The sequence below is a fragment of the Podarcis melisellensis genome, assembly GCF_964234715.1.
Source record: "Podarcis melisellensis genome assembly, chromosome: 9".
NCBI lineage: Eukaryota > Metazoa > Chordata > Lepidosauria > Squamata > Lacertidae > Podarcis > Podarcis melisellensis.
Window position 1 is genome coordinate 12,548,604 of NC_138541.1, and position 25,190 is coordinate 12,573,793.

General features: G+C 46.6%; 1 protein-coding gene across 2 annotated transcripts in view; it reads right to left on the reverse strand.

Annotated features, from left to right (window-relative positions):
* Positions 1-25,190, reverse strand: part of RASGEF1B (RasGEF domain family member 1B) — a 255,920-nt gene that overhangs the window by 47,643 nt on the left and 183,087 nt on the right. The window contains exon 1 of one of the 2 annotated variants that reach the window (XM_081925119.1): positions 3,455-3,787. The exons of the other annotated variant lie outside the window; for it this stretch is intronic. The gene's annotated coding sequence lies outside the window, so the exon portion shown is untranslated. Of the gene's footprint in view, positions 1-3,454; positions 3,788-25,190 lie in introns of those variants that run through there. 2 annotated transcript variants of the gene reach the window in all.

Below are 25,190 nucleotides of genomic sequence, written 5' to 3' on the forward strand. Positions count from 1 at the left end.
GCATTTCTTAGTTTCTAGATTACATTTAACTGTCCTTAACAAATAATTCTCTTCATAGTCTTTCTTGCAATATTTCAAATAATCCACCTTACAAAACTTCTTGCAGTCCTACTAGCGTAATCTGTTCATCACAACTACTTTTCAAATAGTTCATATATTTGCTCCAGTCCTCTAAGAATCTCTGATCTCGCAGGTTTCGAACCTTTCCTGTTAATTTATCTAATTCTGCATAGTCCATCAACTTCATCCTCCATTCTTCTTTCGCCAGTAGTTCTTCTTGCTTCCATTTTTGTGCCAATAATATTCTTGCTGCTGCTGTTGCATAGAAAAACAACTTACAATCCTGTCTAAACCTGTGGTTCTCTATATGTTGTTAGACTACAGGTTGTATCACCCCAGCCTACTGCTCCTGTTGGCTGCGGCTAATGGATTCAAACAGCACCTGCCGAGCCACTGGCTCCCCACCTCGCCACAAGGAGGATTCTAACTCTGGTATGGCTGATCTGCATAACCTCGTGGCTTCAGTTCTAGGATAGGAGAACAGAGACTTCATTGGCCATTGTCCCAAAGTGCCCTCTGCCTAGTTAAGGTATGACAGGTAGCTATGATTGAAAGGGCATCTTCCACAGTTGACATACCGTGTCCACTTCTGGGCACCACCATTTAAGAGGGATGTTGACAAGCTGGAATGTGTGCAGAAAAGGGCAACCAAGATGATCAAGGGTCTGGAAGCCAAGCCCTATGAGGAATGGTTGAGAGAGCTGAGTATGTTTAAGCCTGGGAAAGAGGAGACTGAGAGGAGATATCTTCAAATATCTCAAAGGCTGTCACATGGAGGATGGAGCAAGCTTGTTGTCTCCTGCTCTGGAGGGTAGGACTCGAACTAATGGCTTCAAGTTACAAGAAATGAGATTCTGACTAAACATCAGGAATGACTCTCTGACGGCAAGCACTGTTCAATCGTAGAACAGACTCCCTTGGGAGGTGGTGGACTTTCCTTCTTTTGAGGTTCATAAGCAGAGGTTGGATGGCCATCTGTCACAGTTTAGATTCCTGCATAGCTGGGGGTTGGGCTGGATGCCCCTCAGGGTCCCTTTTCCAACTCTACAATTCTGTGGTTCTATGGTTCCTGTCCGCCATGAAGTCCTCCAATTCTGATTTCAAGCTTTTTAAACAAAGATGAGCGAACATTAACAGCAGAGGAACTGGTTAGAAGGGCTTAGGTTGCATTTTCTTAAACCAGTCAAACTTACTTCCTAGTGAATACAGTTTGTTTTGTGATCATGTTGCCACAGTGACATAGTGGAGCAGGGACTCACTAGTCGTATCAGAGCAGAAACAACAGCATCATCTCCATGGGGCTCTATTTACCAATTCTCAGAATGCCAAATAAATAAGCTTTTCACAGAGAGAGACCTACTAAATAAGATCTGCGGAGGACAGGTTAGGTTACATTAGCATGCAGAGCTAAAGGGTTAACCTGCCATTTTTATCCTGGAAATTCCAAAGTCCCTGGTATTATACCCAAAATGCCACAAAGCACCGAGCAATCTTCTGAGTCCAGCAGAACTCTTCATCAGGCTAGATATTAAGCAAAAGCGGAAGGGGCCAGAGTTCAGCAAGAAAGATGACTTAGTAGTGTTATAGTTTTTTGGGGGGGACAGACTCCCCTAAATACCTGGAACCATTAAAGGGTCAGAATTGAATCAAGCCCCCTGAATTTTCAGAGCAATTCAATTGCTGGAAGAGCCAGGCTGATAATGAGTACGAGTTGTTAACTAAGGCAAGGTGATGAGCCATTAAGAAAGTGAGGACTCAGTGCCCAAGTGGGCAGAGACCAAAAGAATGTGGAGTTTTTTAGGACTTCAGTTTCAGGTCTTTTCAGATCCCTGGCTACAGCTTGGGAGAAGCAAGAACCTTTGGTAGTGCAAACCCCTCCATCGTAGGTTCAGGGTAGGTAAATGGACCATATATCATAAAGACAACACAGTCTCTGTTGTGCCTTAATGTGAACCCTGGGAAAGTGCCTAGACCCCCAGACTTTCACACAGCTCAGAGACTGGAGAGGCGTGAAACAGTATTAAAGCCAGAATGCCTGCATTGATTAAGAAAAATAACTTTTACTGTACCGTCTTTAAATGGGCATACCTGTGGGGGGGGGTGTCTCACAAATGAGCGTCCATGCACCGTTACATCACTGGGTTGCAAACAAGTCTACACCAGTCTCACTAACTGACAAGCAAACAGCTTAAAGTACACAATGGATGCATTTCAGTGTAGCTCAGTATCAGTTTACTGTTTACAAAGCCCTTTGAATAGAGGACCCAGCTGAAATCACCCATGCGCTCACCTTTTGACATCAACTCCAATTACTGAACAACACTTTAAAACACATTTGAAGCCTGCGACTTCTCCTAAAAGAATCCTGGGCACTGCAGTTTATTAAGGATGCTGGGAACTGTAGCTCTGGCAGGGGGGAACTACAGTTCCCAGGTTTCTCCACAAGGGAGTCCTGTGCATTAAATGTGCATGGAATGGATCTGCCCTATAAAATCCCATCAATCCATCTGTCAAGTTATTCAGTTCTGTTCAAAGGAGCTGCCCTCTTGAAAGGTACCGTATACCCTGACCCCTCACAGCAAGTCGTCTCCATGCATCATCTACATTACCGAGGCGAGTATTTTGGAATTCCTCTCTTGTTTACAAAAAAAAGAGCCCTAGGAAGTCAGCCTATATATGGGAAGAAATGCATTCCTCATCGTTTTACGCAGCATGGAAATTAACAAAAGGGGAATCCTGAATTCAAGTGACAAAAGAAAATACTGATGACCCCCTTAAATATTTTTTTACAAAAAAGAAACGTAAACAGTGCAACTTAGCGATCCATGTGTCACTTAAGCAAGAGTACTGTACTGCGCTTAAAATTATAATGTGCGTGCACCCCTAAGTTATCCAAGGCTACCCCTGCGTCAAACTAGTTTCAAGAGCAAATAAACTGGTTTATGTGACCCGGGAACGTGACCATATAGGTTGAAAACCACGCTCCCGATTTCCCACCTTCTCTTTCCAATCTCCTTGGCTCAGTAGCGCAAAGCACTTAGATGTAAGTTACACTGATTTCCAAAGAAGGGGCCCTCCCACGTTCCACTCAATATAGCGCGTCACGTTCCACTCAATAAAGCCTTTGATAGCATGCAGGATCTGCTCCTCCGCACAAGTCCTCGAAATATAAAGACAACAAGCTGTTGGAAGCAAGGGAGGTAATTTTCATGGGTGGCCGCAATACTAAAAAAACACACCTTGGGAAAATGAAACCCGGCAGAAATCGGTGGAACTTCACGAGTCAAGCGTACAACACGGTCCACATTGCAAGTGCGCTCAGACGACGCTACATCAACCCGAAGGCATTCACAGACACGGAAACGCTCATTCCCACGCACGCGCGTCTTTTTACCTGGCTCAAAGGATCTCCGGATATAGGCTACAAGTTCTCTCCAATTTCTGTCGCCGAGTCTCTTCAGGGCGCCAAAGCGCAGGTTTCCACTGCAGAGATGAGCTCGGAGGCTCAGAGAGGAAAACTTCACCTCGACTCTCCCGAGCGCAGCCCTCCACAAGATCCAACCTCTGCGCGAGATCCTTCGCCGAGGTCCCAGCAGCTCCGCGCACCGGTGCAGCTCTGCGCGACCTCCTAACAAACCCGCCCGCCCCCTGTCTAAATTATGGAGCTAAAATAAATAAGAACCTAAATCTATCAATCTAGCAGCGCAGACAAAAAAACAACACCCGGCGCGCCTTTCTGCAGCTGCAAAACTGATCGCTCTGCCAGCCGCGAGCGTACTAGTAGCGCACACGCCCCCTTCTCCCGGGTCCTTTGGCTCCGCCCCCCCCAGAATTCCTCCGCCAATCCTAGCTCGGAATCTCTCTACCTACGGTGGGAGGCGGGGGAGGAAGGAGAGAGCAACGCTGAGAAGCAGAGATCAGAGCAAAAGGGAGTTTTGTTGTTTTCGTCTGTGTTTCACCGCCCCCCCCCCAAAGAAAAGCAAGAGCGAGAAGGATTTCCATAGAATTGGAGAGTTGGAAGGGATCCCAAGGGTCATTTAGTCCAACCCCCTGCAATGCAGGAATTCTGCACACAGCCGTCCCTGGCTGGGCTCGAACCACCAGCAGCAAAACGCACCGACGGATTTTTAATCAAGGAAATGGTTTTGGGTTTTTTTTGGCAAGGTTAACCACAAGACTGTGATCGGATCTCTCGTCTCTCTTAATTTCTTTGGAGGTGGGGTGTGCGTTACATTTAATTATGCCTACAGTGGCAGCAGAATGAGGTGGAGACTGTCTATACCATTTCAGACAGAACGGATCATATTTTTTTAAAAAAAGTTAATCTTATTGTTTCGCTGTAGGGGTTAACTGTTTTGCTTGTGCAATCAGCATAAATCTCAGACCTGAGGATGACTCAAGCATCTTCCTGGGGTTTTTTGCAACACTGCCCTAGGCACGGTTCCTCAAAAGTTAAAAATTCTACTGAGTTCGGTGGAACACTAGATAGTGACGTGGATAGTGGGAGAGAGGACTCAATGGAGTATCCTGCACAGGGTCGGCCACCCATGAGGCCAGGGGAAGCAACCGCCTCAGGGGGCAGGATTCACCAGGACAGCAGATCCCAATGTCGACCTTTCTTCCCTCCTTGTTCCTGAAGCAGATCTTCCCTCACTCTTACCCCTGCTTCCCTGGTGAGGGCACCATGTAGGGGTTCACCTCAGGTGTCAAAATGCCCTGGGCCAGCCCCTAATCCTGAGCTGAATCAATTCTCACGCTGCAGTGCAATGCTATGTTGCAGCCTCCAACTTCTAATGATGATGATGATGATGATGATGATGATAATAATAATAATTAATAATAATAATTTATTTGTACCCCGCCCATCTGGCTGGGTTTCCCCAGCCACTCTGGGCGGCTTCCACAAAGACCAAAAATACACTGATATGTCATACATAAAAAACTTCCCTGAACAGGGCTGCCTTAAGATGTCTTCTGAATGTCAGGTAGTTTTTTATCTCTTGACATCTGATGGGCGTTCCACAAGGCGGGCGCCACTAGCGAGAAGGCCCTGATGATTATTCCCACCCATTTTAAAGATGCCCAAATTGAGGCTGAAAGGAGGGCTAGTGAGTTGCTCAAGGCCACAGAAGTCAGGGTGAGTAGGGAGGGCAACCCAGATTTAAAGCACATGGCCTCCCCTAGAGAATCCTAGGCAGTTTCCCCCTCACACATTTCCCAGCACCCGCAACAAAATGCAATGAAATCCTGGCAAACATGAATCTTTAAAATGGGAATAAAAATTGTTGTTATTTACTTATATGCTTATAAGCAACTGGGTTGCTCCAACCACTCTGGGCGGCTCCCAGCTAAAAAACAGTAAAAACGCAGTACAGCATCAAACACTAAAAGCTGCCTTCAGATTCCTTTTAAAAATCACCTAGCTGTTTATCTCCTTGACATCTGATGGGAGGGTGTTCCACAGGGCGGGCGCCACTACCGAGAAGGCCCTCTGCCTGGTTCCCTGTAACCTCACCTCTCACAATGTGGGAACTGCCAGAAGGCCCTCGGAGAAGGACCTCAATGTCCGGGCAGAACGATGAGGGTGGAGATGCTCCTCCAGGTATACTGGGCTGAAGCCATATAGGGCTTTCAAGGTCAGCACCAACACCTTGAAATGTGCTTGGAAATGTACTGGGAGCCAGTGTAGATCCTTTAAGGCTAGTGTTATATGGTCTCGGCGGCCGCTCCCAGTCACCAGTCTGGCAGCCGCATTCTGGATTAGTTGTAGTTTCCGGGTCACCTTCAAAGGTAGCCCTGTGTAGAGTGCATTGGAAGATAACCAGAGCATGTACCACTCTGGTGAGACAATAATAATCACCAGCTTGTTGCAATGAAGAGGGAAAAATAGCAGTGAAGTACAAGATAAATCAATCCTAGTAATAAGAGATGCCTGCAGTTTTAGAAGGCAGCCAGCAGGAGAAGCCTGACTAGATTAGGTTTCCTCCTGGCTGCTATGAAGTTAGTGTACAAAGCAGGCTTCATTTCTCCCCTGGCTGACAAATATCACGAAAGTAAGGAGGAGATTGGAGATAAAGTGTTACCTATACAGGAGTGGTTGAGACTCTGTGGAATATCTTACAGTATTCGATTGCAGTGAAATAATAGAAAATCAACTGCTTTTATTTGTTTACAGTACAATCATATCTCGGGTTACAGACACTTCACGTTGTGTTTTTTCAGGTTGTGGACTGCCAAAACCCGGAAGTACCAGAACAGGTTACTTCCAGGTTTCGACGGTCGCGCATGCGCAGAATCGATAAAGCATGCTTTGCGCATGCGCAGAAGCACCGAATCGCAACCCGCGTGTGCACAGACACGGGTTGCGAATGCTGCGGGTTGCGAACATGCATCCCACACGGATGACGTTCGCAACCTGAGTGTCCACTGTCATTTATATAGGATGCCCAATTACGGTAAAAACTATATTTGGGGTTTTTAATGAAATATTTTCCATAAGTAACAAAAGTACATTCCGTGCCTCTGTTTTTAAATCGTAGCATCCTTCATACAATTTGATTGCCGTCCCTTAGAAACAATTTTTTTGCTGTAGTCCATATGGGCTTGAGGGGAAAAGAGAGGGTGGGAGAGAGGGGGAGAGAAATTTAGGGGAAATGTGGAAGGGGCGGAGAGGAGGGAAACATTAAACTTCATTCTCTGTATAATATATGAGCGGAGTTTTTCATGGAATTGTAGAGTTGAGGATCATCTCGTCCAACCCCTTGCAAATGCAGGAATATGCAGCTGTCACGTTTTGTATTCTTATCAATACAAAATTGGGTGTGGCATGGAATTTGGTGTTTTTTCTTCTGATAGGGTGGCCCAGAGGAAAAAGGTTCGAGAACCACTGCCCTAACAGAGTGGCAATTCTGCTGCCCCTCAACGCAACAGGCAAGGATATGAGATGCAAAAAAGGACTCTGAGGAAATTGGTAGGAGAATTTGCCCCTGCCGACATACTGAAAAGGATCTATCAGGGAAAACCTTTATTGGCTCACCCATTGGGCAATTCAGACATTTGCCTCAGGCTCAGGGCTTGCGGGAAGCGTCACATTGCAGAGTTCCCAAGTATTTTTCAGTCAGAGTGGCAGCAGAAGGCGGCTCCTGAGTCCTCCTGCTACTGTCAGGTTTATCTACGAATGGTGATTCAGAGGTAGTCTTCCTTGAGCGCTTGCTCATGTGTCCAGAGGCTCTTGCAGGTGAGATCATTTGGAGCTAGTGTTTTCCACAGCCAAAAATGTACAAGGACAAGGCTAACTGTGGTGGAGGTGTAATCAAGGGGGAAGAAGCTGCTACATCACTGCCTGAGGAGGAAAAGCGAGTCGTGTCACTTCCGCTCACCAAAAAGGAGGTGGTGGAAGGGTAAGAGAGGGAAACAGAGTACGATACATGAGCTACTGAGAAAACAGAAGCAGAACACCCATGTTTCCCATTATTTATTTCTGTTCTCTATTATGACTAATCTATATTCCTCAGGTGCCTCATATTTAAAATGTGTCAAGGCAATGTACGTTCTAGAAATGTAGAGTTCGAAGGGACCCCAACATAGCTGTCAACTTTTCCCTTTTCTTGCGAAGAATCCTATTTGGAATAAGGGAATTTCCCTTAAAAAAATGGAAACATTGACAGCTATGGACCCCATGGATCCTCTGGTCCAACCCCCTGCAATTTAGGAATATTTTGCCCAATGTGGGGCTCTAATCCAGGACAAAGGTTCCCAAATTGTGGTCCTTGGGCCATCAAGAGTTGTCAGACCAAGCAATGTGCCTTCTGCCCCATTCCCCCACTGGCCCTATTCCCTTGCTCTTCTCCCCTGCCTTCTCTGGGACTAAATAGAATGAAGAAGAAGAAGAAGAAGAAGAAGAAGAAGAAGAAGAAGAAGAAGAGAAGAAGGAGAAGACACTTAAACAAACAGATTGCACCCATTTCTTGGACGAAAGCTTGTAGACCAACAGAAGGAAACAAAGGCTGCCATATAGGTCAGATGATGAGGTATAGGAACATAACAATATTTAGCCCTTTCTGTATGTTTAAAATGATTGGTGGGTGGGTGGGGGTGCTATTTATTTATTTATTTAATCAATCAATCAATCAATCAATCAATCATCTATAGGCCACTCAATATACATTGTTGAAAAATATCTAAGTGGTTTACAATGTAAGATAAAACAAAATCGCAATACAAAGATACAAATAAAACAAATATATATGTTGTCAATATCACCAATAAAAATCCAGAATCAAAATAAAGTACTGAAATATGTGGTCTAAATATTTATAGTCAAGCAATGCCCCTCTTCAGGGTACAACACAGCATTCCTCCTCCCACCTGGTTTCTGTTCCTTAGTCTCCTCAGCAGTCCCCACTGGGCTGTTTTTGGAGTTCCCCCCCTCCTTCAGGGTTCCCCCTTCTTAAAACAGTTTTCGCTTTTTCTATTTCTGCAAACCTTGGGCTTCCCCAAACTCTGTGGCTTCCTCTCTCTGAGGAATGGGTGCTTTCTATTTTGACCACCAAAGTGCCAATCCCCTCTCCTGAAAATGGAAAACAGAACAGAAAATGAAGATAATGTTAGAGGGATACCGTTTAATCATGGATTTTCAGCAAGAATTTCCCCTGGGGGTAGAGGACACAGTTAAAATACTGAAAGTGGAGAGCAGACTAATTTCCAACACACCAAAATTAGAAGAACTTTGCCTGTGTATATGCTAGATTTTTAAAGCACAATCGCAGCACAATCTTTCTCTCAAAGAGTTCTGGGCATTGTAGTTTCCCCCTCAGAGAGTTACAATCCCCAGCGACCCTTAACAGACTACAGTGCCCAGAATTCTTTGAGGGGGGAATTGTGCTTCAAGTGTGCTTTAAAGGTACAGTCAAACCCCTGTTGGCAAATGTAATCCATTCCAGAAGACCATCCGACTTCCGAAATGTTCGACAACCAAGGCACGGCTTCCAATTGGTTGCAAGAGCTTCTTGCACTCAAGCAGAAGCCGCATCTGATGCTCAAGTTCTGAGGAATGTTTGAAAACAGGAGCATTTACTTCCAGGTTTTCAGCGTTCAGGAGCCAAAGCGTTCGAAAATAGAGATGTTCAACAACTGAGTTTTGACTGCATAGTGTGTACATGGTCTGTGCATTTTATCTCATATCTCAGGTTTTGCAAAAGCTCTAAACTCTTAAAAAAATAAAAATGATCATAGGAATCTGGGGATACTGCCCCAAGGTATCCAGTTTGACCAAGTCTCTGGAAAACTGAATCTGATTAGTCAATTTCTCTACAGGGATTCTTGCCTTGGCATGAATGGGAGAGAGTGGAGAGCTTTTGCAAGCAGAATTCATAGGGAATTTTTAAAACCAGTTTCAGCGGAAAGGAAGAGACAAATAAAACCAAAAAAAGATTTATTTACGGGAAGTCCCAGAAACTGACACCCTTGGAAAGAACCCAAAACCAATACATTAAGGAATCACCATGTCATAAGCCTCTTTTCAAGAAGTGTGATGAAATTTCTTTCCATTTTATTAAGCAAAAACACGATAAGGGAGAAGAACTTATTGACCCTGTCTCTTCCCCACCTCCAGCTGACAAAAGGGCCAGATTTCAGCTCTGCAGCTTGTGAGTTTCGCTGTCCAAAAAGGGAAGAAGTTTGGTTCCAGTTGCATTTGTCACATTTCAGCTTTAACTGGGGCTTCCTGGCTGGGTTGAAAATAGCTGGCAAATTATCTAGAAGCCACTACCAGCTGTAGTACTAACTGTTGCCTTAAGAATGGACAGTGAGAGAAAGAGATGGAGTAATATCTCTACGTCACACATCTCCAGGAAGGCGACTTCAGTGCCTGTTTAAAAAAGTGGAGGTTTCAAATATAGCTTGATCAAAATCACACGTAAAATGAGAGGGAAAACACTTTATGGGGTTGGCCAATCCAGCAAAGACAGAAGAACGAAAATGATTCAGCCAGGCAGCACAACACAAACCTGTTGTTGCTCAGGTCTCAACCAGTTGCTTCCTTGTCCTGCACAAATAAATTAGCAATAGTTGCTGGTAACAGTGACAGGCAGCTCTATCTAGTCTTTGAATCCGGTGTGGTAAATCCCAGATTCACTTGGCTCGTGCAATTGTAGGGTTTTGTCTACAGATGGATTGCCTTTTAATAAGGCCTCAGTTCTGTACATATACATTCTTTGCCAACCTCTCTCTCTGCCTCCTCCTGACTGTTGCTTAATATGGATAGTAGGCTTCCTGTATGGCCATTACTTTTTCCTTGACCATATAACGCTGTCCTCCAAATCACTGCTTGCCTACGCTTTTCCCTCCCTTAATCTGGATTTTCTCATACTAGGGATACTCCAAAAAGGAGACGGTGTGAGAAAATCTGAAATGAAGGGTCACAGTATTGGGGTGCCAACTTGCCCCCTGACGTCATGTGTAATCGGGGGAGCACAAACCAGGCACCCTCCACAGAGATCCCCATTGCACCCTGCTGGTGGTGGGGGCTGGGGAGTGGAGAGGGTGAAAATCACTCTTCCCCCCTGGCGGTCCAGCGCTTGCCCATCAGCAGCAGGGGGTGGGGAATGAAGAGGGTAAAAATCACCCTCTGTGCCTCCTGGCCCCCTCAATATTTGGGGGCTCAGCCCCCTGCCAACAAATATTGAGGGGGCCGAAGCCCCTTCTGCCCTCGCTAGTTGGTGCCCCCAGACAATATGGATGACCCCTAAGAAGGACTTGTTATCCTAGTTGGCATCTGTATTAGAACAGAAATTGATTTCACAGATGTAATTGTTGTACATCTACAATGTTTATATATGCATATCTATCCATCTGTAATTGTTTTAATTTTTTCGGTATGCGCAATTGCTCCTCTGTGTTTTTGTACTGTGAATCGTTTTGAGATGCCTCACTGAAAATAATCATAATCATAATCATAATGTACACCCACTAACAGGGATGCGGGTTAAACCACAGAGCCTACAGCTTGCCGATCAGAAGGTCGGCGGTTCAAATCCCTGCGTCGGGGTGAGCTCCTGTTGCTCAGTCCCTGCTCCTGCCAACCTAGCAGTTTGAAAGCACGTCAAAGTACAAGTAGATAAATAGGTACCGCTCCGGCGGGAAGGTAAACGGCGTTTCCATGCGCTGTTCTGGTTCGCCAGAAGCAGCTTAGTCATGCTGCCCACATGACCTGGAAGCTCTACACCGGCTCCCTTGGCCAATAAAGCAAGATGAGCACTGCAACCCCAGAGTTGGCCATGACTGGACCTAATGGTCAGGGGTCCATTTCCCTTTACCTTTACACCCACTAACATGTGATGTGTAAAGCTGGCTTCAAAGCTTCAGGCTAGCAGTGTGCTAGGAAGCTCGCCTATTAAAAAGAGACTCTTAGTACAAACAGAAACTTGATTCCAGCCAGGTGGAGAATTTGCACCGCAGTTCTCTCTCTGCTTCTGTGGATTCTGCAGATGGCCCTAGATTATTTCAACACCATATGCCTACCACTTTCTTTGTTTCTTTTTTTAAAGGGCAGCAAAACAAAACTTAGAAGCTTTGAGGTTACAGAGGATCCTTGGTTCTCTGTTAGCTTTACCCCTTCCAACATTTCTCCAATGAAAATAGGGACATCCTAAGGAAAAGTGGGACATTCCAGGATCAAGTCAGAAACTGGGATGGCTTCTTTAAATCAGGGAAGTCCCTGGAAAATAGGGACCCTTGGAGGGTCTGTAGCTTTTGTTTTATTGTGGACACGGCTGGAGGCAATTCCTTCCACCTCCCCCCTCTATTGTAAACCCTGAAATTCCTTCTCCCTGCACCCCAACCAGCATCAAACTTCCTCCTCCCCCCATTTCAGCCTGACGACCAAGCTCAAATGCTACCTGACAGACTGCAGCCATCAGTTTATGAATGGTAAGTAATTTCCTCACTGACAGCCTCCCATTTACTCTGACATCTGCCAGCACTCCCTGACACTTGAATAAGCATTAAGACATTAACAGTTTGGCACAGGTTTAAGAGCTGGAATAATAATGGTTGGTGGACTGGGAAAGAGGGAGGAGGAAAGGGGGGAATTGCCCACTTCCGCCAAGAACAAGTGGCTCATGTGTTTTCGCCATGCGCTTTTTTTGCTTTGGAAGGCCTAAACAACAGAAAGGGCAGTTCCCAGCATGACATATTTGTGGGAGTGAGAGAGTTTGGCTCTTGAGTGGCTAGAACAGCCTTCCCCAAATAAGTACCCTGCAATTCCTATCAGCCCCAGGAAACGCACCAATCAAAAATCACAGAATTGTAGAGTTGCAAGAGACTCATCTAATCCAGGGGTCGGCAACGTGCGGCCCATGGGCCAATGCGGCCCTCGAAGACCATTTTACCCAGGGGTAGGCAAACTAAGGCCCAGGGGCCGGATGCGGCCCAATCACCTTCTCAATCCTACCCGTGGACAGTCTGGGAATCAGCATGTTTTTACATGAGTAGAATGTGTCTTTTTATTTAAAATGCAGCTCTGGATTATTTGCGGGGCCTGCCTGGTGTTTTTACATGAGGAGAATGTGTCCTTTTATTTAAAATGCAGCTCTGGGTTATTTGTGGGGTATAGGAATTCCTTCATTATTTATTTTCAAAATATAGTCCAGCCCACCACATGGTCTGAGGGGTGGTGGACTGGGCCATGGCTGAAAAAGGTTGCTGACCCCTGGTTTTACCGGCCCCCGAGCCACCCCCGAACTGAGCCACCTGCTCAGTGAGTCCCCCGCGTGCTGCACTAAACTGATGCAGCGTGGCACAGGGACTCACTGAGCAGTGCCAGAAATCACATCTGCACACATGCAGATACCAGAAATCGCATCTGTGCATGTCCAGACGCCAAAAATTGCTTCTGCGCAGGCGCGGTTTTAGGGGTCTGGGCATGCGCATGCGTGATTTCTGGCGTTGCGCTGTGCCGGTCCGGCCCACGGACAATCTCCATGGAAGTGATTCGGCCCATGGCCGGTAAACCTTGCTGACCCCTGATCTAATCCAAGCCCCACCCCCAATGCAGGAATGTGCAGCTGCCCCAGACAGGGATCGAACCTGCAACCTTGGCGTTATCAGCACCATGTTCTAACCAGCTATTCAGGTGGGTATTTCTCAATAATTTCTCAAGAAGCTGGAGGATACCTGCAGATTGTGACTAACGCCATGAGTATTTGCAGCTTCCTATGTGAGCACGCTGAGGTTGGTGGGGCGCCATTTGCCCTAACAGACAAGGCTCTGCTATGAAGAGTGTTCAGATACATTCCAGTGTAGAGAAGGACCAGTTGAGGGCATAACATGGGGAGAGGAGGGGCAACCTGGGGTGCAAAATGTGAAGGTTTCTAACACCTGTACACCAATGGGAACTGACTCTCCAGGTTTTCAAGTGAAGGTCATTTCTAGCCTTCCCTGGAGTTGCTTGGGATTGAACCCAGAACTTTTAATTCCACTTGGTGGCCTAGGGATGCGCCTTACTTTACCATCAAGGTGTTCCTTATTTTATGGAACTCGTGCTTAAAAAACACATTCCTGATCTTTCCCATTGCCTGTCGTGCAAGGCTGAGGAAGACTTAAAACACATTGCAGAGTTCCCCCCAAAATAGACCAGAGGCAATTTCTTCCAGCAGAGCTTTACTCGCTACTGAAGGCAAATGTGCATAATGGTCACAAATCCAATACATTCAGGACTGGCACTGTCCACAAGAAATCCAGTTGCAGCAGATTTATCATAAACTAACTTACAAGAACTTATAATAAGACTAAACCTTAACACGAGAAAGTGAGTGAAACCCAGGCTCCTTCTGGCCTTAATATTATAGTCAGCATGACCTTGACAGAAAGGATGACAGAACCAGTTTAAACCAGTTGTACTCAGCTTCCCAGATGGTATAACCCAAACATCAGAAACCTTCTGCCAGCATCTTACACATAGAAAGAAACCTTCTAGAACCCTAAAAAAATTCAGATATCTGAAGAAGTGTGCATGCACACGAAAGCTCATACCAAGAACTAACTTAGTTGGTCTTTAAGGTGCTACTGGAAGGATTTTTTTTTGTTTTGACTATGGCAGACCAACACGGCTACCTATCTGTAACTTCTAGAACCCTTTTGAACTAAGCAGAATAGGAAAGATCTCTATACATCAGATCAATACTTTCTGTACTAAGAAATGTGAACTGACACTGCCTGCTTCTTTTATATGTTTCAATTACCCTCTTTCCCACCCTCACCTCCAATGAAATATGCCTGATTTCTGCCCCATTAGGGATACCACACAGCAGCAAGCCACCTTTCCCACAGCTTTCCTCATTGTCAGCCCATACATAGCGTATCTGTACTTGGAAGATATCGTTCATCTAGCCTTTGAACACTTACGCGTTCTTTGAGGCTAGAAGCGTATGAAGTGCATCCAGAGTGCTTTGGGAAGGCCTGAATGTGTTTATTAAACATCTGGGACGAATATTTAATTTCCTGGAATTAATGTCAAACAGAATTCGCCGGCTTCATTTGGCCTTTTGAAATCCAGTTGCAAATGTTTCCACTTCCAGGTCAGCCTAATGGACTTCTAAAGGGGGGTGGTCTCTGAAATCCAGCCAAGTTCCCCCCCCCCTCCCCAGTAGCTCGTGCCTGGCTGACTTGGGTCACAACCTCGTAAGAAAGCAGAATGGAAATTAATCATTGGTGTCTCCCAAAGTCAGCCCAAGTCGTTTTGTGTCGCTCTGCTGGTGGCCCAAATTGTCCCTGGGTTGCCGGTTCCTGCATTTGGGGGGCAGGGGTGGGATGGGGCTGGTTGGGGTAATGATGAACAGAGGTTGTGCGCACATTACCGGCTGAAAAATGCAGCTGGCCTGTCCTTTTTCTCCATTTGAATCAAGGCCGGTTTGGAGGAAAATGCATTAAAATGCAGTAATTCACAAATAAAGACATCATCTTACACATCACCAGACTTTGCTGAGCACCCCCAGGAGACTTACAGTGTGGCCTTCTCACTTGGCATCATGCTCTGCAGGATCTGTAAGGGTCAACCAGGGTGTAGGACAAGGGGAAGGTTCAGGTGGGCCGCAAGGCACGGTGAGCATGTTTCGGAGCTGTGAAGTTGCTCCAGCAGGGAACAAGCTGCAACTGAGCCCTTTTATAGCAGAAGCATCTGGGACCAGAGGTGGAGGTACCGGGGGGGGGGGGGAAGCTAGCTGCCTGTGGTGAGCAGCAAGTGTCCAGAGGGGGTGCTGCCCACAGCAAGCAGCAAGCATCCTGGGGGGGGGGCTGCCCATGGCAAACGTCCCAGGGGGTGCCATCTGCGGCAAACGTCCCGGGGCAGCGGGGTGGCAATGTCACCCCCCTCAGGGATGACACCTGGGGCAGACCACACCCACCGCACTCCCTTCTTCCGCCAGTGCCTGGGACGGGTGTCAGGAACTGGCTGGATGCAGACGGGGCACCAACTGGGGAACCACCAAGGGAAGAAGGCTCAGAGCCTGGGAAGTGGTGGTGGGACAATGAGTAGTCAGAGGGAGAAGACTGGGGAGAGGAAGTGTTGGAAGCTGAAGAGGTATCAGGGTTTAGTGAGCTGGGAGTTGTCTGTGGAAGAGAGAAGCCCAAAATCAGAATCCTGTCTACAAAATACTGATAGTCCAGAGGTGCCCCTGTTGCATTATGGGAAAGGACTGGTCAGCAGGCAATTGCCACATTAGGGTTCAGGTTTTCTTTGGGATGGCTCCCACTTCTACTGTCCTTCTCCTGGTTGTTGAAATTGTGCTCCTTCTTCTTGCACTGTGTCTTGTGAGGTTATTTTGTGCACAGACCTGTATGGCCCAACTATTCAGATCAGCATTTGTATTCAGGGCTGTCTTTAGGATATGCGCCACCGGGGTGCAAAGATCTACCCAGTGCCCCAAATGTAGTTTAAAGGTAAAGGGTAAAGGGACGCCTGACCATTAGGTCCAGTCGTGGCCGACTCTGGGGTTGCGGTGCTCGTCTCGCTTTATGGGTTGAGGGAGCCGGCGTACAGCTTCCAGGTCATGTGGCCAGCATGACTAAGCCGCTTCTGGCGACACGGAAATGCCAATTTACCTTCCCACCGGAGCGGTACCTATTTATCTACTTGCACTTTGACGTGCTTTCAAACTGCTAGGTTGGCAGGAGCAGGGACCGAGCAACGGGGGCTTTTATTAACTTTTATTGAGCTTTTATAGGGAGGGGGGAAGCCAAAGTTGTTGAGCCTTTTTGGGGGGCGATTGCTCACCTGTAACAATGACGCAGCAGAAAAAACTGCTTTTGTTTCCTGACTCGTCAGGAATATTTGACACTACAGAGTAACAGAGCAATGGGGGGGGGCAGGGACTTTTGCTCCATTGCTTTTCACTGCTGCCGATTGAGAGGGACTGGTATACAATAGGTTTACATTTTCCATCGCCCAGAATTCGGCACCCGGGTACCCCACACCCCTTGCACCCTGGGGTAAAGACGGCCCTGCTTGTATTCTGGAAGCAATTCCTTAAATAAATTAAAAATCAGTGCATTGGTGGGCATATTTGAATAAGGCAAACGCTGCCTTGGCACTGTTCTTGCACGGCTGCCGGCAGGTAATTAAGAGGTGTTTCAAAGCCTAGAGGGAAATTCACAGGCCATTACGGGCAGTTTTCACTCATCCACTTTTATTGCAATTTAAGCTCTTTGCATCTGTGCTGCAATCAAGTGAGAAGGATGCTGAGAGAGCAGCAGTGCACAAACCAGGGGATCCTCAAGTCCGACAGAAATCTTGCGCTTGCTGCGTCTCGGTTGCTTTTTTGAAAAACTGATTTTTTAAAATGGCTTTCGATGCAAAAGGAGGCAACGTGAGCCTGAGGTCTTTCCCACGTCTCCAGCCCTCAGTCCCCCCTCTCCAAAGTTGGACATCATGGCTTGCCAATCTGCATTTTGAATAGTGGTTTGCCATTGCTGGGAAATTGCAAATGGCAATGTTACATTTGGGAGGAAAAAGAAAGGTGGAAATGATTTTAGAATGTGCTCATTCCCACCCCCCTGCTCTGCACCCTACCCCATATTGGAAAATCTTATACAGGCTCCTCTCCTCAAGAGTAGTGAGGGTAAGCTAACCCACCAAACACACACACACTTAGCCCCACCACAATACATTGAAGCTGGTCAGGCAAACCTCATGGTCTACACTGGTCCTACACTCAGCCACATGAATGGGCAAGGGAAACAATACAAACTAAAAGTCCTGGAGCTTGTAAACTGTGGGGATCAGGCATGGCATGATTACAACCCCTGGACCAGTGGTTATCTAGGTTGGGCACTGGCTGAGAGCCTCAGGGTTTCGAAGAGCCACTCAACATTCTAACCTGCCTTGTGGGGAGGTGTGCTTCCTCCTTCCTGTCTGCTCCCTCTCTGGGTTCTGCGAAAGGGCCAAAGAGACTGTCCTTCTCAGAAGAGGCCTGCGCTTAAAAACAACAAGCCCTACGTTTAAAAATACATGTTTTGCTGTCACAGCAAACTATGTGCATCGCTAGCATTCTCCCGGTCACCTCACCCCGAATGCCTGGCTTTGAAGAAGGTCCCATCCTTGGTCTTTTATTCAAGTGCAGAGGTGATAGGGAAGCCACCAGTGCTGTTGCTGCTCTCACAGCAGCAAATATTTTTTGTAACGAAGAAAGATAGAAGGGAAAGAGGACACCGTCGCAGTGTGTTCCAGAGGCAAGGGTGCTTCTGGTGTTAGGATTGGGTTGGCAGTCTTTTACACAGGAGGAAGAAATGGGGATGTGAAGGGCAAGTGCCTGGGCTGGAGAGGGTGGGGGAGACCTACCATCTCCTCTCTGACTTCAGCTGTTTGGGAAGTGGGAGCAGGGATGGTGTCTCCCACCACCACCCCAGTCTTCCAACCACCCCAGTCTTGGAGAGCTTCACTGGAGGCTGGAGAGGGCTTTGCTCAACTGAGCCGGGTGGGTGCAGCAGGAAGCAGCCTGAACAGGAGGGTGTAGTCTTCTTTTCTAGAACCAGGCATGATCTTCGCAGATGGAGGCAGATATACCCACCCTGATAGAGCGCATCAGCACCACAAGGCAAGTCTTGTGAGGAAGCATTCCATGCTTCAACTTTAAGAGCTTGGCAAGGCACTTGTCAGTAGCTCATCCTACACTCAAGTAGGACCCTGGCAGAGTCACATGCCTAACTGGCATGTTACCTCCCTCCTGGTTGATCGTTCGGGAGCTTCAGAAGCTTTCTTCAGCCCAAACATCACAGCGACCGATGCCAACTGACACCGGCACACTTAGGGATCCGCAGAGTTTGCGCAGTTTGCGTGGCAGACCTCAGCAACTCGGCAAATCTACTTTATTTACATATTATTATTTTTTTATAAATATTTATTGAAATTTTTGAATTAACAACATAGCAAACAAACAAAATTAAAACATAACATAACATATTTTCTTTACTTCTTGGGACCTCCTCACGTCTCCCTCCCCTATTTTCCAGTTTAAAAGTTAGTCCAACAAATTATCTCCTTACTTCCATCCTTACTGGCTAGTTTTCAATATTATATTTTAAAGACCTTGGTTATATTCAATAACAAATTAAATTAAGCCAAATAGTTATCTTACATTTTACCTTGTCTTCTTACTTCACTAATTTAATGGTGCCAAATTGTTTATGATCAAACATCCTGTTTAACATTCATAAATCTTACAATATTTTTGCAAATAATTCTTAAAGTTTTTCCAGTCCTCTTCCACCTTCTCCTCTCCCAGATCTCGGATTCTGCCGGTCATCTCAGCTAGTTGCATATAGGCCATCAGTTGCATCTGCCATTCTTCCAGTGTGGGTAAATCTTGAGTTTTCCAGTGCTTCGCGAGAAGTATCCTTGCTGCTGTTGTTGCATACATGAAAAATGTTCGGTCCTTCTTTACCACCCCTTGGCCGACAATACCCAGAAGGAAGGCCTCTGGTTTCTTAGTGAAGGTATACTTAAATACCTTTTTCAGTTCATTATATATCATTTCCCAGAAAGCCTTCACTTTAGGGCAGGTCCACCAGAGGTGAAAGAATGTTCCTTCACTTTCTTTACATTTCCAGCACTTATTATCAGACAGGTGGTATATTTTTGCAAGTTTGACTGGGGTCATATACCATCTGTATATCATTTTCATTACATTTTCTTTCAAAGCATTACATGCAGTAAAGTTCAACCCAGTAGTCCACAACCTTTCCCAGTCCTCAAACATAATATTGTGCCCAATGTCCTGTGCCCACCTTATCATAGCCGATTTTACCGTTTCATCTTGTGTGTTCCACTTTAACAGCAAGTTGTACATTCTTGAAAGTACCTTAGTCTTAGGCTCTAACAATTCCGTTTCCAACTTCGATTTCTCCACCTGGAAGCCTAACTTTTTGTCAAGTTTGAAAACTTCCTTAATCTGAGCATAATGTAGCCAATCTCGCACTTTATCTCTCATTTTCTCCATACTCTGCAATTTCCAATTGTCTCCATCTTTTTCTAATATTTCCCAATATTTTGGCCAATCAGCCTCCATATTGAGTCTTTTTCGGGCCTTAGCTTCCAATGGTGAAAGCCACCTTGGGGTTTTATTTTCCAATAAGTCTTTATATTTTGTCCAGACATTAAACACTGCTTTTCTGACAATATGGTTCTTGAAAACCTTGTTAATCTTAACCTTGTCATACCATAGATATGCATGCCAACCAAAGGCATTGTTAAAACCTTCCAAGTCCAATACATCAGTGTCTTCAAGAAGTAGCCAGTCTTTTAACCAGCAGAAAGCTGCTGATTCATAGTACAGCCTTAAGTCTGGCAGGGCAAAGCCCCCTCTTTCTTTCGTATCTGTTAATATCTTAAACTTAATTCTACTTTATTTACATATAAACACACATGGAGCACTGCAACATGGCTCCCCCTCTCTCTAGCATCAGACAGCAAAGAGAAAGAACAAAGGACAATAGTCCCTCTTCACGGAACTCAGTAACACAAACATCCTGTCTTCGTCACTTCCCACTCTGTGGAGTCAAAACATATACAGTCGTGTGAAAGACAACAATCCCATGACTGCAATCACAGAGCAGGAATTCTAACAGCACTGACGCTTGTTGGGTCAACTCCATTTCTTCCATCCAGTTCTGAACTCCTTGCCCTGCTCCTCAACTCCTGAACTATGACCTTGTGTCTGCTCCTGAGCCTCTACCTTCATTTGTCTGAATAAGTATCTCTTTCTTATGTACACGTCAGAGCCTCTGTCTTTGTGTTTTGGGGTGGGAGTAGACGGTGCTGTGGCCCTCCCTTGAAGTCTAGTGCTAGCTCTGGCCCCTCAGACTTCAGCAGACGCAGCTTGTGGATTGGGGAATTTACCATGAATCCTGATTGCAATGCTTACCGTGCAATACTTCCTCAGAAGTAAGCTGCACCAGATTCAGTGGTGCTGACACCCTAGCGACTGGAGCATATTAACATTGCAACCTTAGAAATGATTCACAAAGCAGCTTACAATAAAAATGCAAATGAGGCCTTTCCAGTTTGAATTGACACTTTGGGTCTCTTCAGCTGGTGCATTAAGTATCCTCCTAGGTGACAGAATTTCTTCTTTGTGTGAAAGCTGCTGCCAGCTTCTTTTACTTTTCTCTGCATGGGTCTCCAGAGATTCAGACTCAAGACAGTATTTCTTAAATGGTTTGCTATTATTAATATTTAAAGTGGTGAAAGTTGTAATAATTATTTAATACAGCTCCCCTCCTCCCTGACCATCGGCCAAGCTGGCTGGCGCTGAGGGGAGCTGGAGCCCAAGAACATCTGGAGGGCAGCTGATTTTGGGTGGACAGGTAGTCACTTTACATGACAGCCTTTATAAGCCTCACAGGAACAATGTATGGAAGACCATCTCATATGTGCTCATGCTGCCTTTGAATTTAAGTGAGAAGGCTCTTGTAAATATCTACACCCTCCAAATTACTTATTTTGCTGGCTTAATAAGGATTAGAGCAGGGTAGGTTCTGCAAAAGCTCAGTTGGTTAGGGCATAGAATGACAGAATTGTAGGGTCCTGAAATGCAGGAATTCAGGAATTTAGTATGGCGCTGATAACACCAGGCAGAGGGCCTTCTCAGTAGTGGCACCCGCTTTGTGGAACACCCTCCCAAAAAAACAACTACCAGACTTTTAGGAGACATCTAAAGGCAGCCCTGTTTAGGGAAGCTTTTAATACCTGAAGGACTATTGTATTTTAATATTTTGTTGGAAGCTACCCAGAGTGGCTGGGGAAACCCAGCCAGATGGGGGGTATAAATAATAAATTATTATTATATTATTGGGACACGGGTGGCGCTATGGGTAAAAGCCTCAGCGCCTAGGGCTTGCCGATCGAATGGTCAGCGGTTCGAATCCCCGCGGTGAGATGCGCTCCCATTGCTCGGTCCCAGCGCCTGCCAACCTAGCAGTTCAAAAGCACCCCCGGGTGCAAGTAGATAAATAGGGACAGCTTACTGGCGGGAAGGTAAACGGCGTTTCCGTGTGTTGCGCTGGCTCGCCAGATGCAGCTTTGTCACGCTGGCCACGTGACCCGGAAGTGTCTCCGGACAGCGCTGGCCCTCGGCCTCTTAAGTGAGATGGGCGCACAACCCTAGAGTCTGTCAAGACTGGCCCGTACGGGCAGGGGTACCTTTACCTTTACCTTTTTATTATATTATTCTTATTTGATCAGCATATGGGACAGTTGCATATTCCTGCATTCCAGAGGCTCGGACTAGATGACTCTCAGGGTCCCTTCGAACTCTACACTTCTATGTTTCTAGGGGTACATATCATGCTGATTAGAATTACACTGAGGAAAGTTAAACTTTTGGTTGTTGTTTTTTAAAAAAATTGCATCTCTTCTTCTGCCATGGAGCTCTAAGGCAGGGGTCAGCAAACTTTTCCAGCAGGGGGCTGGTCCACTATCCCTCAGACCTTGTGGGGGGGCCAGACTATATTTTGAGGGGGAAATGAATGAATTCCCATGACCCACAAATAACCCAGAGATGCATTTTAAATAAAAACACACATTCTCCTCATGTAAAAACACCAGGCAGGCCCCACAAATCACCTAGAGATCCAGTTTAAATAAAAGGACACTTTCTACACATGTAAAAACACGCTGATTCCCGGACCGTCCACGGGCCAGATTTAGAATGTGATTGGGCCAGATATGGCCCCCGGGCCTTAGTTTACCTACCCATCTTCTAAGGTAATGCACACCACATTCCAAGATAGCCTCCTGTAATGGTTATAGGGGTTGCTCGTGCGTAAGTTGCAGCCACTCCTGGCTAGGTTGCCTGGTTAAACCCTTTCTGCCTGGACAGCCCTTCACTTTGTGGCTGTTTCAGTCGCTAGCAGAATCCGTCAGTGGGCGTTTCTTGAACCTCTTCCAGCAAAGAAGTTCTTTGACGCCAAGTCTCCTCCTACTCTCCCTGCGCGGAAGTCTTCTGCGCAGGGTGGGTGTGGGTAGCAGAGGACCCGTGCTCTCCCTGCTGGTCTCCGGTGAGGAGTCCTGGAGCCCCCTCGCCGATTCCCCCATCTGCCCCCCTTTATCCCTGGTGTTACGCTGATTTCCTTCCCCAGCCGATGAGCTGCCTCTCTCCCTGCTGGGCCCTTCTCCAGCATCGCTTTGGAGCCTTGCCTCCGCCTCTGGCTCTGATGGCAGTTCCCTGACACCTCCCACCCAGATATTTGATGGATCAAATGATGAGGTTTAGCCAATTGCTTATTGGCTTTCGGGATGGCAAAACAGCCTCTCTTTCCAGCTCCCTTCCCTTCCCTGCTTATGCTTGCAGAGATGAAAAGATACATACATATGCACACACATATATACACACATCTCCAAACTATTTATATATGAATAAATAAACGCCTAGGAAAGTATGGCTTCCCACCCCAACTCCAATATAGCTGACTGCTACTGTGAAAGCAGCTTAGCGGATGTTGTCCCCCACTGCGATGTGATCCATGCAGCCAAAGCAATTTCATAATTATGTGCATGGAAGGTCTGACGCTCTGTTTTTTTAAAACAACAACAACAACAACAAACCACCCACCTCCACCAGTTTCTGAAGGTTAGGGGAACATTTATTCCTCCTTTCCCAGTGCCAGCTCCTTGCCAGTTTTATAGCACAGAAGCTCGGTGCAGGCAGGAAGCTGTGCAATTGATTGGCATTTATTTTACTAGCTTCAGGTTCCCTTAAGAATGTAAAACAACAACCAGCAGCAGGTAGGGCAGAAAGGAGCTTGCTTCAGTTTTGCTCACTGGTGCTGCAACTGGCCAATGTGCCTAGAGAACCACATGCTGTCATGGTCATGTTTGAAAAAGAGTTGGAAGTCTAGAATAATTGATGGTGGTTGGGGGGATAGGAGGGCCCGGGAGGAAGGAGATTGACAGTCTTTGCCATCCCCTTCAATAGACAATAAGGAGCTGGATGTACCGATGTCAAGGAGCTGTCAAGGAGCCAGGTCATCCACAGGACAGGCACACACACAGAAGGCAATTATTATTTTTTATTAGCAGAAAACAACAACAACACAACAATGACCCTGGTTCATTTTAACCAGGGGTCAGCAAACTTTTTCAGCAGGGGGCCGGTCCACTGTCCCTCAGACCTTGTGGGGGGCCAGACTATATTTTGAGAAAATATGAACAAATTCCTATGCCCCACAAATAACCCAGAGATGCATTTTAAGCACACATTCTACTCATGTAGAAACATGCTGGTTCCTGGACCGTCCATGGGCCAGATTTAGAAGGCGATTGGGCTGGATCTGGCCCCCCGGCCTCAGGTTGCCTACCCCTGGTCTTAACTCATCGAAGGCATTGCTGAAACTAAGCCCTAGGCATGTCCTTCCCCTCTAGCCTCGTACTCTAGATCCCTCCCAAGCAGACAAAGGCTCCATCGAGGGGGTGGGCTCCTCCCTTGGGCCTGTCTGGTGCAGTGCTCAGCAACATGCAGGACCTTTGAGCAGGGAGTGAGAGGGGAGGAGAGGCAGGACTGGGACTGTCTGTGTGCATGATTCTAATCCTGTCCTGGAGGGCTCTTCCAGTGGCGTAGCGTGGGGGGTGCAAGGGGGGCCGGCCGCACCGGGCGCAACATCTGGGGGTTAAGGTTAGGGGGCGCAAATCCACTGTTAGGGGGGACAATTCCACGGGTTAGGAGGCGCAAATTACTTGCCTTGCCCCGGGTGCTAACAACCCACGCTACGCCACTGGGCTCTCCTTCTTCTGACCCCCTTAGATCGCTCAGGTCTCCCTTCTGCTGACTGCTCCTCAGTGTCCCACCATCAGGCTCCAGGCTCTAAGGCAGTGGTTGTCAACCTGTGGGTCCCCAGATGTTGTTGGACTACAGCTCCCATCATCCCTGAGCTCTGGCCTTGCTAGCTAGGGATGATGGGAGTCCAACAACATCTGGGGACCCACAGGTTGACAACCTCTGCCTAAGATATCATCTTTGGAGCCTTCCCTGGGCTCTCAGGCGCCCACCACTCTTCCTCATGCAGCCTGTCCCTGACAACCAATGGTCTAATGTGCATAAGGCCACTTGCTATGTCCTTATAGGACCATAAGGTCCAAATCAGCCTGGCCCTGATGACCTCCTACTCACTCACTGTCACCAACTATGCCCTGTTTTTTGTTGGGGGTTTTTTTTTTTGCATATAATGGAACCAGCCAATGCACTCCTCAAATGTAGTGAATCTGGACAAGTTCTTAGCCCAACCCCCCTGCAATGCAAAAGTATGTCCAAAAAGAATAGGCCATCTCAGGTCATATAATATGGAAAAGCACATGTGTAGGAGGTGGGGTACCACTTACAAACCCGGCATTTGTCAAGTGTATGACTTGGTAGGTGTGGGTGATGGTGATATTCCCAGTCTTTGCAATTTGGTATTCCCGCGTAATCCGGAAGAGGCTTGTTCACCTTTTCTGGAGAGCTACTAACTGTTCTGCTCATATTATTACTCATTGTGAATAATGCCGCAGTGACTAAGATCACTACGGCAGCAATTCAATTTGCTGTTTTTATGCCTTGATTGATTGCATTACAAATCTAGACGGTGTGAGGCACCTCAATTTGCAT